A 12,656-nucleotide genomic window follows, 5' to 3' on the forward strand; every position below is an offset into this window, starting at 1 on the left:
TGTATGCCTTGATCAGACTCCAGGTAGTTGGTTATTTGTTACAGGTCAGTTAATCTATAATATGGATTTTTACTCTGACTAGAATTTAAAGTTTATCAGCACTGTGTAATTTCTATTGCCCTTTACCTCTCTCCTCTTTTTTTTATCTTAATCAAAAAATAAAGAATTAATGCTGAGATAGGATTTAAGTCATGGCTTAAATGAGGACCAACCAGTCTATCAGAATCTTTCCTCTTATCTCCAGACAAAGTAAATTTAGAGTTAAGGAGCCCTTCACTATGCAGGCAGAAAGCCTCGTTACCTGCACCAGTGAAGAAAACTGCATAGGCTAATGGCAACTGCACAGCAGCCATTGGCAAGCTTTGTGTAGAGCTGCTGTTAGGCAGCTCCCTTGTGGGTGCTGATAATAAATAAATGGGGAATGATGCAGCATGCGTTTTAAGTCCTCCAGTGACTTGGACTGGAGTAAATATGTTGTGTTCCCCTCCCTGATTTTGTCATTAGATATATGTGTGTGTGTGTGTGTGTGCATATGTATATATGTATTTTTTTTTTTTTTCGTAGAAAAACAGGTGTAAACCCAGAGCTTCCGGCAGGGTGGGAGGGGTGGTAAGAGGATTCACCAATGACAGTGGGGAGCAGAACAGGCAGACTGACTGAAATACACTACTGAGGGGAGAAGTGGGCGAGACAGGAAAGATCTGCTGAGCCATGTGGGTTAGCCCCCTGGCTGGGGATCAAACTCAGCCTGTAGATTTGGATGAGAGATGGTTGCTGGAACTTTCAGAAGGACAGGTTCTATCCTTAAAAGTGCTTTATAACTTTTTTCTGCCTTATGTCAGAATATGCTCCCATATTTTGTTAATTCCCTCCCAGGAACCACCCTGGAAGGCGATCATGTATATTATGCCTTTGCATAGACTCTGCTTTTTTGCCTAAATGGGCTTTTTCTCGTCTGGTAAGCTCTGCATGTACAAGGCTCAGTTGGAGTCACTTTTTTTTAATCCTTCCTTTACCACCTGAAAATGATAAGAGTGTAAGAATGATTACTTACTCCTTTGTGCCTCCAAAATGTTTCTTGTATATCTCTGGCAGAACAATTACACCATACTCAGGTTATCGATACTTGTACTTATTCACAAACTAGTGGAGACTCAAATACAAGTTCTTTGAGGGTAAATATTATCTTACTCATCCCTGAATTTCTTGTAGGTGGCACAACATTCATTCAGTCCATGTTAAAGTTGTATATTTTTCTTTTAGACGATATTGTTTATAAATACCTATACAAGTTGATACAAAGCATCCATGCTCTGCCCAGGCCAGTCCTAGGCACCACATATAACATTTAATTGATTTTATATTCCCTTATTCAGTGAGCATTATGTACAAGCTATTATGGATTCATTGATGGATAGGTGACAAAGGAAGATATGATTTGTAGTTCCTAGGCCTCCTGAGGGCCCACAAACAGATGCAAATACAATTGCTTTTTTATTTCCAAGAGTTATAATGATATATTGTTCATAACTACTTACGTGGTTCATTTAACAAATATTTATTTGGTGCTAGTCAGAGGACCTTGCCTTCAAGGAGCTTACCACTTCGCGCGGGGCCAGACATAAGCAAGTGACTGTCTCTTCTGTTAGGTGATGTTTCTCTGTTGGGTGGAGAATAGACTGGCATGGAGACAATTGGGGCATGTGAGATTGGAAACAGGAAGGTGAGGAGGTTCTTGCTGTGGTACAGGTAAGAGCTGATAGTGGCTGGGGCTAGGGTGGTAGCAGTGGAGGTGGTGAGAAAAGATTGGATTCTGAATGTATTTTGAAGTTGTAACTGATGAGACGTGCTAACAGATCAAATGTGCAGAGTGAAAGAAAGAAGTTAAAGAGGTTCCCCATGTATCAGCCCCAAACAGAAACAGAGTTCTCCACCTGTCATACTACTCCAGTTCAACCCCTTTCTTCACATCTCTTCTGTATTCTTGGGGGAACTTTCTTTTTTGGGGCGTCACCTCTGACTTTGGTTTTCTAGTTTTGTTCCTTTCTTGAGTTCCCTTCTGTGTCTGTCCTATGTGACTTTTCTCTAACAGTTCACTGTCCTTAATATACTTCCAAGTGGTTTCATTTTTTCCCATACATTTTGCCCATTTTTTGGTAGTTTTATGCAGGAGAATAAATCTAGCTTTCAAGTTGAAGCCTTTTGAAAGTGTTACTGAGAATTAAGAACCTTTGAATCCTCCCTTGTTTGCTCCATTCTGGATTACCCCCTCCAGATATACCCACATCAAATGTGACAAGCTTTTAGATGCAATCAAGAGAGAGTTTATCACTTTCAGAACTTAAAATTTAGGAGCCATCATTTTTTGCTTCTGAATTTCTCAATTTTCCTTTGGCTTTCTTTCAGACCATCTCACATGACCTTTTAAGTTGAATTAATTATTTTTTAAATTGCGGTAACATTGGTGTACAACACTGTATATGACTTAGGGGAATAGGTTCAGTTACAGATGACACCACCCCCACCACCAAAACACTTTACTTCTCTAGCACAGCCTCCCATTTCCTTCAAAACTCAAACACTTCGGCCTTTTTTTTTTTTTTTTGCATAAAAGATCAAGGGTGTAGGTTAGAAGTGTTGAGGGTTGAGAGGATTCACTAGAGACAGTGCAGAGCAGAACAGGTTTATCTACTGAAATATACTGCTAAGGAGAGGTCTGCTGCGCCCAATGTGGGTTAGCTCCCTGGGCAGGGATCGAACTCAGGCCACAGGCTGTAGAGGTGATAATGCTGAGACTTAACCCCTATGCCATCAGGGAGGCCCTTCGTTTTATTTATTTAAAAGATTTATTAATTTATGCATACTAGAACTGGGGTGTAGGCCAGAGGTGCAAGGGGTGAGAAGATTTACCAGAGACAGAGTAGGGAGCAGAACAGGCTGATCTACTGAAGTACACTGCTGAGGGGAGCTGCAGGTGAGACAGGAGAGGTCTGCACCATGTGAGTTAGCTCCCTGGCAAGGGATGGAACTCATGCCACAGTGGTTGGCTATAGCTTGATAGTGCTCAGACTTTAACCCCTGCACCACCCGGGAGGCCTGCTGATCATTTTGTTCTTGAGTAATTATATTGTTACCACCTCTACTGCTGTTTTATTTCTTACTACTTCTTTTCCATAGAGTTCTGTCCCTGGAAAGTGGAGCAGAGTGGTAGACAGCTGCAGTTGCGGTTGCTCTAGTGTTCAACAGAGGCACATTGTAACACAAGCTAGGTTGTGATTGAGTGAGACAGACGCAAAAAGTGCTGCGAGTGCATAGGGAGTCCTGTTGCAAGTGAGATTGCAGTTATTAAAGATGTTTCTTCTTTTAAAATTAGAAGTAAAGTAGTACTGCCTTTCCAGAACAAAACAATGTAGACTATATAAAATAAAACATGAAAGTCTCCTTGCTTCCCCCACTCCCTTTCCTCACGAATGGCCCATTGTTGACGATTGTGTGTTCTTTATGTACACACAAATTTATAGAGCATTCTAATTTCTGTAACAAGATGATAGCATTCTGTATTTGTTTTAAACTTCAGTTCTTTGAAAGGTTATACGTTCACATGGTTCAAAATTGAAAAGCTACAAAGATAAAGTTTCCCCCAATTGCTTGGTTCCCCTCCCCAGAGATAGTCCTTGCAGAGGTGGTTTCTATATGTACTGATTCCTCCTGTACCTTGCTCTTTTATGTGTGTCTGCATTGAATGTGTAGCTCAGGTGCTGCCTTGGGAATGTCCTTTCTTCCTCCCTGATGGAAGCTTAAAGCCTCTGATTGAAAAGCTAGGGACGTGGGGCAGTCCTGTAGGGGCCTAGGTCCTCTACATGATGTCTGGGCTCGTGACCTGAGGTCCAAGGACTCCAGGGGTCAGCAGCACCTAGTCTTCTCACAACCCGCCTTAGCTGAACATTAGGAGCTTATTGGTTTGAGTGTCTAGTTAGACCTGTGTATTATCCCCTTAGATAAATCTTGACATTGCTTCCTCTTCAGTTTTCTTGAAGAAGGTTATCACACTGAATCTTGTCTGCTGGGGAAGTTCCTCATTGCTGAGAGGAGCAGTTAAAAAAGCTGTTAACCACGTGGCTGGGCTCCTATTTCTGCATAGGTGGGTGAGTTACAGCTTGGTGGTGTGGATCCAGGTAGGAATTGGTCAACATTCTGAATCCTGAGCTGCCATCTGCCTTGCAGCCTGCCGGGATGGTCAGTTTAGACAACATATAAAGTTTCCTGGATACCAGACAAGCCCAGGCCTATGGAAAGAGCAGGAAGGTTAAAGTGTGAGAGCAGTGACGAAGGCGTAACCAGGGAGCTAACATGTTTGCTCCAGTGCCAGGAATTCCAGGACAATTTGTTATCCAGTTGAAGCCAGTGTAGTTGCTACAAAAAATCAGCCTGAGGACAAAAACCTCTTTCTCCCTCATTTCCTTGTGTTCTTGCATACCCGCTCTGTTTTCTAGCTGTGGTGAAGGTTACTGACGTTTGGAATGTCTGATGGTATTTGCTACTCTCTGTCTTGCAAGAGAGTAAGTGACTGGGCGCAGGCCAAAGTGGGGCTCTTCTGTGCTGAAGGTGTCAGCTTCCTGTAGGGCTTGACAAGTGCTGACATTTCACTTGGAGACCGAAGCTGGAGGGGCAGGGAAATGCTAGGTTTTGTCAGGAGATGTCTCAGCAGACAAAACCTGACCCCAAGACATTTGTTGCATTCTCCCTTTTTCTTACAATTTTATTAAACAGGAAAGAAATAAAAACCTGGTCTGTCTGATCTGCAGAAACCATGTAGCGATGGAACTGGTGTTCCAGAACATCATAGGTGGGTGTGCGAATGTGCTAAAAATTGTGGCCAGGCGCCTCTGCCCAGCTTGTTTTGGAATTTGCTCTGTGAATATCTCAACTGGACTTGACAGCATTTTTGTTTCTGTTTTTAAATTGGGATTTATTGATTATATACACTTTGGAAAATACCTGGTCATGGGAGGAAAGAAAGAAATGCATTGTTCCTTTACCCACCTTGAAACTAGTGCTTGGTATAATCTATTTTTTTCTTGTATGAAACTTTTGTGTATTTTTCTACATTGTAGGGTTTCTTTTCCTGTATATACATATATAATATTCTGGTTTTTTACCTCAAATATTTTTTCTATAGCATGTATACTTTATAAATACTGATTTTAACAGCAGCTCCCTTTGCTTTGAGTTTGTATCTCCCCATTGAAAATAAGTACTTAGCAAAAGATTTTTCTGGAGTCTCTTTAAGGGGTAGATTTGTTCACCCCCGCAACCCCAAGGTATCATGTCTATTTCTAAACTTTAAATGACTGTTTCAAATTACTTATCAGTCAACTTTTATAATTAAAACATTAAAGAGAAAATATAAGTCCCTCCCAAAAGCATTGTTAATGGGATGCTCCTTTCAGCTGATGTATTTTCAATATTACTGACTCCAATGCCCAGTGAAGTTTAATTGGCATTTAGAAAGCCTTTCAGGAGACTGCTCTAGTTATTTTAAAGTCTTGGGAGTCTGTATTTTGAAATAGACTAACACAGATCAGATTTGAAAAGAGAACACCTTTTGTCTTTCTTAAACTTGAACTGGGGTCGTGGTATGTCTTGAGAAAGTAGGGGCAGTAAATATAATTTCACTTCTGTCATTGACAATACTGGGTGATCTTTAGTAAGTCTTTCTTGCTTTTCCGGACCTGTTTTATGTCTGTCAAATGATATTGAACTAGGATGACAGTAAGGCTCTTTGTTTTTTGTTTTTTAAAGATTTATTTATTTATACAAGAACCGGGGTACAGGCCAGATGCGTGGGAGGGCGAGAGGACTCACCAGAGACAGAGCCGGGAACTGAACAGGCAGACTGATGAAATACACTGCTGAAGGGAGCAACGGGCATGACAGGAAAGGTCTGCTGCGCCATGTGGGACCCTTGCTGGCTGGCTGGGATCGAACTGGCACTGCAGAGGCTGCGGGCAGCTTCACATCGCGGCGCTCAACCACCTGCGCCACCAGGGGAGGCCCGACAGTAAGGCTCTTTGTACCTTGAATATTTTCATAATTTTTTCTAGACAATTGGTTCTAACCACACCCACCCTACCTTCATATTTATATCTTTCCGTGACCAGCTGCAAGAGGGCATCTCTAGCAAGCTCTGCAGCCCCTGCATTTCCATTTGAACTTCAGTGAAGTATGTTGGAGAACAGTGCGCTAGCTTGTTGAGGACTTTCCAAGGGTGGTTCTGTAAACGGAAATCCAGCCCAGATCACCCCGGGGTACTAATCCCTGAACAATGTCCTCTGACACACACACATATTTTCTGGTATTTCTCTTGACCTTGGAACTGGCGAAAACTTCATAGAATGTTCACAGAATTCTTACAGATCACAGCAAGGAAGTCCTTGGTGATCTAGCAGTGGTTTGATTGTTGGATCTTAAGGATGTCACAGGAAAACTGATAACCTCGACTGCTGCTCCTCTGTTTCCACCACAATTCAGTTGTCACAGTGTTTGGAGCCCACGGCACTTGGATTGTGTTGGGATAATTGTCTTGGGGTTCAGGGGAAACACAATATTTTGTGAAATGAGCCCTAGATTCAGAATTGGGAGAGTGACTTCTGATGTTTGCCCTTTGAGTATATGTCATTTGAATTCTCAGGGCCTCGATTAAAGGATGGGCCCTCCAGCCCTGTGGATGGGAACTTGTTCTCAGCTTTAACATGAACCAAAGGCACTCCGGGAAGCAAGAGTCACATCGGTCACTTATTCCTCTCTATTGGCCAGTGTGACTCAGCGTGACCATGCCTGAGTCATATATTCAGTATTAATTGTCAGTGGGCATGTGTCACCAGGGGTTGCCAGAAGCCCCTGCTGTTTACCTAAAGTTAACACCTAACAGGACAAGGCCGGCAGCTGCCAGTTAACAACCAGCGAAAGGAGCAGGACTGTTCGGGGAGGGGACTCTGGGAGTTTGTGCAAGCAAGAAAGCCCAGGGGTGTGTGCTGAGCTTGTGGAAGGCAAACTGATTCTTATTTGTACATTAGCCTTTTTCTCTGCAGCAACAGAAAATGAAGACAGGAAGCAACACAGAGCAAACAGGAGCTGGAGGGGCTCCCAGTACCCACCCCCTTCCCTCAGTGGCTTAGCTTCTGAGCATCTCCCTCGTGGAAACATGAGCTGTGCTGACAGTTGGGGCTGAGTGTTCCTGTGTTTTCCTCGTACACATACCAAAATACTCCTACTCCCCAGAGACCTCAGGAAAATGGGTATTAGCATTCTGGAAGCTCAGCAACTTGGCCTGGGGGACTGATCTAGGACAGTGGTCCTCTGTGTGGTCTGCTGGCCGGCAGATCAGCATCACTGGGACTAGAAATGCAAATTCTCCAGTCCTACTGCAGAGCTACTCAGTGAGACACTATGGATGTGGGCCCCAAGTGGGTTTTACCAGCCCTCCTGGAGACTGATGCACACCCAGTGTGAGCCTCTGCACCAGGAGAGGGACCTGCAGGTCTGGGTAGACAGCAGGCCTCCCAGCCAAGAAACCAGCAACTCTTCTCTCCTTTGACCCTCAGTGTCCAGTCCCAGCAAGCACTGGTCTGGAGGCAGGACCCCTTTCCTTCCCTGCAGAGTGCCCCGGGCGGTCTGTTCACATACACAGGAGAGCTGCTGAGTTTGTTGAGTAGGAATTTCTCTCCGCAGCCAAGACACCACTACCACAAGAAGATGGAAGAATGCTTTTCCATATGTCCTTCCAACAAGTCATATGAAAGATGAGGAAACTGAGGCTTGGAGCTTAAGTTACTTTTCCGAAGTCACATTGCTAGTAGTGGCCGAATCAGAATTTGGACCCAGGTCTGTCTGCCCTCAAGTGCCCTTTCCACCACACCAGTCACGTCCCTTGACTAGAGCCAGCCATAGGGACTGGGTATCTTCAGGACCTCCCCCAGTGTAGGGCCTGGCTCAGGGGAATTGAATAACACTTTGATCAAAGACTGCCCTGGGTGAGGAGAAAAAGAAGTTGCTGCAGGGCCAGCAACTCAGGACTTTGCTGCAAGTGTTTTCTGAAGATTCCCTCACTGAACTCTTGTCCTTGCTGTGGGGACCTCTGGCTAAGCTTCCCAGAGACTGGGAGGCAGGTCCTCGTCCTCAGTTGCACACACCAGGCATCTCCTCAGGCTGTGCAGGATGCTTGGGTTCCCGTCAGGGATGTGTGGCCGCTGCCGCCAGTCAATTAAGTCACAAGTCTGGGCAGGCCTGAATAATAGCCAAGGTGGTCAGATGCCAAGCAGACTGCAGCCAGCCTTTGACTCAGTCCAGCCCACTCCTCACCCTTCATTTAGATGCCCCGTCACCATTCCAGGCAGGGCCCTCTTTTCCCAGCAGCAGCTCAGAGCTTGCCATGCACCCCCTGTTTCTTATGGTAACCCACTTTAGCAAACAGACCTGGAGCTTTCTAAATAGCACGATGGGGGGCTGGGAAGCTGACCTGTGCAACGGGGCAGAGTGTGCATTCCCCATTTTTTGAGCCATTTCCTGAGATCCTGTGACAGGAGTGGCCAGATAAAGCCAAACCACTCTTCTGGGTTGGACTCCACACCCTTGGGTCTCGCTGCCACTCTGTTTTGTGTTCTCATTTGTCCCCGACCCTCACTAGCCCTGCCTTCAAGAGACGGTGCTTCCAAGTCAGCTCCTGGGGCGTTTCCTGTTCTTGGAACAGCTGCACCAGCCTGGGGTACCCTCCTGCTATTTGATCCTATAGGGAGGTGTCCAATGGCCATGAGCAGTTTTCAGATGACCTTGTTCTTCTGACGTCATTAGACTGCTATTTTGGGCTTCGCTGTTTATGCTGCAGAGAAGTTGGGCTGGGCTGGGGGAGAGGGTGAAATTGTGAAGGAGGGGTGGGTCTTGGTTGCCCATTGACCCAGGGCCCTCCGCTTAGCCTTCAACAATCGCAGAGTACACACTGAATGTCAGGTCCTGGGAGCTGATGACAAATTAAGTGTGAGGGCTCTGGAGCCTGAAGGCTCGGGTTTAAGTTCCCGCCCCCTGAATGCTATCTCTGAAACCTTAGGCGGGTTAATAGTTACATCATGGTGCCTCAGTTTCCTCTTGGAAATGGGAGTGATAATTAGTACTCACCTGACTCAGTGGCCATGAGGATTAAATTAAAGGAGTTAATATCTGCGTCTCGCACGCATAAATACACACCATCAGCGTTTATCACTAGTACAACAGCACCGCTGCTTTTTGCCTGTGTATCGCTTTCCCCTAACTTGGGGGGTGTTCTAGTGATGTGTGCCCTGGGAGAGCCTCAGAGCAGTGGCTCTCCACCCCAATTGTACAACAGAATCTTCTGGGGAAATTGAAAATACCAACATGCTGGTATTTTCCTATAGGGAGGTGTCCAACATGCCGCCCGACTTTCTGACTTAATTGGTCTGCATCTGGAGGGGCTGGAGGGGCTGCATCTGGAGGGGCTGGGGCTCAGGACTCTTGAGGCTCTGCAGGGGTTTCCCATGTGCTTCAGGGTTGAGAGGCCCTGGCCAGGTCTCTAGAGGGATGGAACTCAGAAGCACTTGGCCAGTTACTCCCAGGGACGGCCTCGGAGCTGGCTTGGGTGTGCGTGAAAACCACCCAAAATGCTCATTATAAGGGCAGGGTCTTGGGGCCCCATTCCAAGGAGCCTTCATTTTAAACTGGGCACTAGGCACTGAGGAAGTCATGCCTGAAACTGAGAAGTCCTTCCTCACCAGTCCCAGAGACTCCACCTCTGAAGCCCTATGGTATTCAGCATTTCAGGCGGAGCTCTTACCACTTGGTCCTGAATTGCAGAAATTTGAGTCTGTTGACATGTTTCAGGTTATTCTGTTAAGAGTTACCTAAATGAACAGTTTAAAATAATTGGAAACTCCAGGTAAAGAATAAAGTCATCTTCATTCCCACACCTGTTAATATGTATACTTACATCCCTTGAGACATTTTCTCTCGAAACCTTTTTTTAAAAGGATGCCATTTTATGAATGAGTTTACAATATTTTCACCTCAAAATGCAATATGTGGTGATGCTGTGTAGCTTTCCCCCAACTTTATCTCTGTGTCCCCACAGGGAGAGCTTTGGCCCTTGCAACAGTATTCAGTAAATAATCTTAGCATTAAAAATTCTCAACTCGGGAACATAACAGTGTATCATTTGTGTTTCCAGAGAAATCTACATTCGCCACACAGAATGTCCCTGCGACTCTGCTCCAGCCCTTGAGGGGAAGGCAGGGTTGGCTGCAAGGACAGCAGCCTTGCGAGGGCTTTCCCAGGGGCCCGAGTTCCTGCCAAAACCCGGGGATCAGGGGCCCAGGGTGGGAGAGGGCAGGAGGAAAGGAGATGCTGTGGCAGCCTGGGGTGGCTCCCAGACCAGGACCGGAGGGAAAGTTGCGAGAGGAGTTGGCGGCTCTCTTTGGAGTCAGGTCATTGCTCAACTCCCTGGATTTTCCATCACAGCCGAGCAAGGAGAGGGTCAGGCCAGGAAACGTCTCCTCTGAGCAGGTCCTTTTAAAGTGTTTTGGCTGGATCAATTTCTCCCCGGGAGCCAGGAAGGCAGAACCCGAGAGGAGTTAACTCCTCCACTCCCAAGGAATTCTCCCTGGGATGGTGAGCCTGGGAGCCCCGGTTTCTGGAATGCAGAGCCATCCAGGGCAAGAGGCCTAAGGAGCCGTGAACTCTGGCCGCGGAGAACCTTCTCTCTGGCCTTGTTAAATCCAACAGGCATAATTGCATCCTGCTGACCTTAATTCCCCTGGCGGGTTTAATTGGTCCTGGCACTGCCCCACTACCTGCCCTGTCCCTGTAGAGGAAGATGGTGGCTGCACAGCTGGTATGCAGTGGGAAGGCCCCTCTCAAGGGTAGGCAGGGGCTCTGGCAGCCCCCCACTGGGTGGAGGTTTCCCTTGCTCCACCCCTGTGCCTCCAGGGGAGCTTGGAGAAGAGGGACTCCCAGGGAGCAGCTGGCTGAGCTGAGCTCAGCTGAGGCAGGCAGCAAGCTGCGGGCAATCCTGTGGATTCGGAACCGGGCCAGCCTCTCATCCCAGCGGGAGGGACTGCGGAGGAACGTTCAGGGACAGCTGAGCTCTCTACCTGGGGTGTCCACAGAGCTAGTGAGACACATTATGGCCAGCACTCTACACACATGTGCTCCCTGAGTGCTCTGAGCCACCCTGCAGAGCCTGGCGGGGAACTAAGCCTTGGGTTGGGGGCGCAAACCCAGTGCCGGGACTTTGCCTGGTGACGGTCTCCCTGCAGCATCTGTGTCCCGTGCTCTGTCCCAAAGGCTTTCTTACCCCCTCTTGGGAGGAAGGTGCTCATCTTGTGATGAGGAAAGGAGGGAAGGCTTCTGCCTAATTCTCACTCAGCGTCTCGGAGCCTCAGGCTCTTCGAAGGCTGAACCATGGACACGGCTCATGAGGTTGCTCTCCCCCGGGCCTGGCTCCCTTAGAGTTCAGTAAACACTGGGAATCGTAACAGGAATCGTAACAGTAACAAAGACGGCAAAGAAGCCCCTCATCTCGGGTCAGCCTGGACTCGGGTCTCATGGGGCAGCAGCTCTGGGTCTGAATCTGGGTAGCGTGAGCTGCTCTGGGGACAACGCTCTTACCCTCTTCAGTGTCAGTTCCTGCACCTTCACATTGGTCTAACACTTGGCCCCCAGGCCCCTTGTGAGGGTCCAGTGAGCTTGGCAGAGTCAGCCTGGCCCTTAGCGGGCACCCACTTGGTAAACAGTGGGTATTGACAAGCGCTGTCACAACAAGGGAGGTCAGCAAGGCCGACATGGGAGAGTAATCCCACAAACCCCGGTCCAGAGCCTCGTTAGTCACCCAGTTATTTACTCACCAAACACTGACTGGCAAGTACACTTTGTGCTGGGGACACATGTGAGTATCATACAGCCCTGCCCTCGAGGGGCTCTAGACAGTGTCTGGTGGCACCAGCCAGGGTGCTGAAGTGGCCAGAGCCGGGGGTCAACATTTCAAGCTAAACCAGAACATGCTGTGGAAAGGACCAAAGAGAGGTCCAGGGGCTCCAAGAGCGGGCACAGACAGACAGCCCGCCCCTCCTTCAGAATTCACGGAGAGATCTGTAAAGGGTGTCCCGGCAAGGGGGGGCAGGTATAGACTGGGGAATTTTAGGGAAGAAAGAGGACTTAAGGTTTTGAAGGGGGTCATTTCTGGTTCAATTCCCTTCCTGTGGAGCAATCACATAAAATTCACAATTTATGCTCCGTCTTCATCTAGAGATTTGGATGAAAGCCCCAAGAGTTATTATGGAGATGATGTTTGAAGAGGATGTGAATAAAGTCAATACCATCTCTCAAAGCATGGGCACGCCCTGCCCGCAGGGGCATGCAGATCCAGCACAGGCCCTTGGAAACCGCTTGGCTTTGGGTAAGTTACTTAGTCTCCTTGTCTCAGTTTCCCTACTTGTAGCTGAACCTCCCTCATAGGTTTGCTCTGAAGATCACATGAGTGAATCTACGTTAGAGCGCCTAGCGCGAGTCCAGGCAGGCGGCGAGTACTATACAAGGAGATATTAGTATTTTTGCCTCCTAGACTGGGGCCTTGAAGGAGAAAAATGCAGAAA

This window comes from Talpa europaea, assembly GCF_964194135.1.
Source record: "Talpa europaea genome assembly, chromosome: 11".
Lineage (NCBI taxonomy): Eukaryota > Metazoa > Chordata > Mammalia > Eulipotyphla > Talpidae > Talpa > Talpa europaea.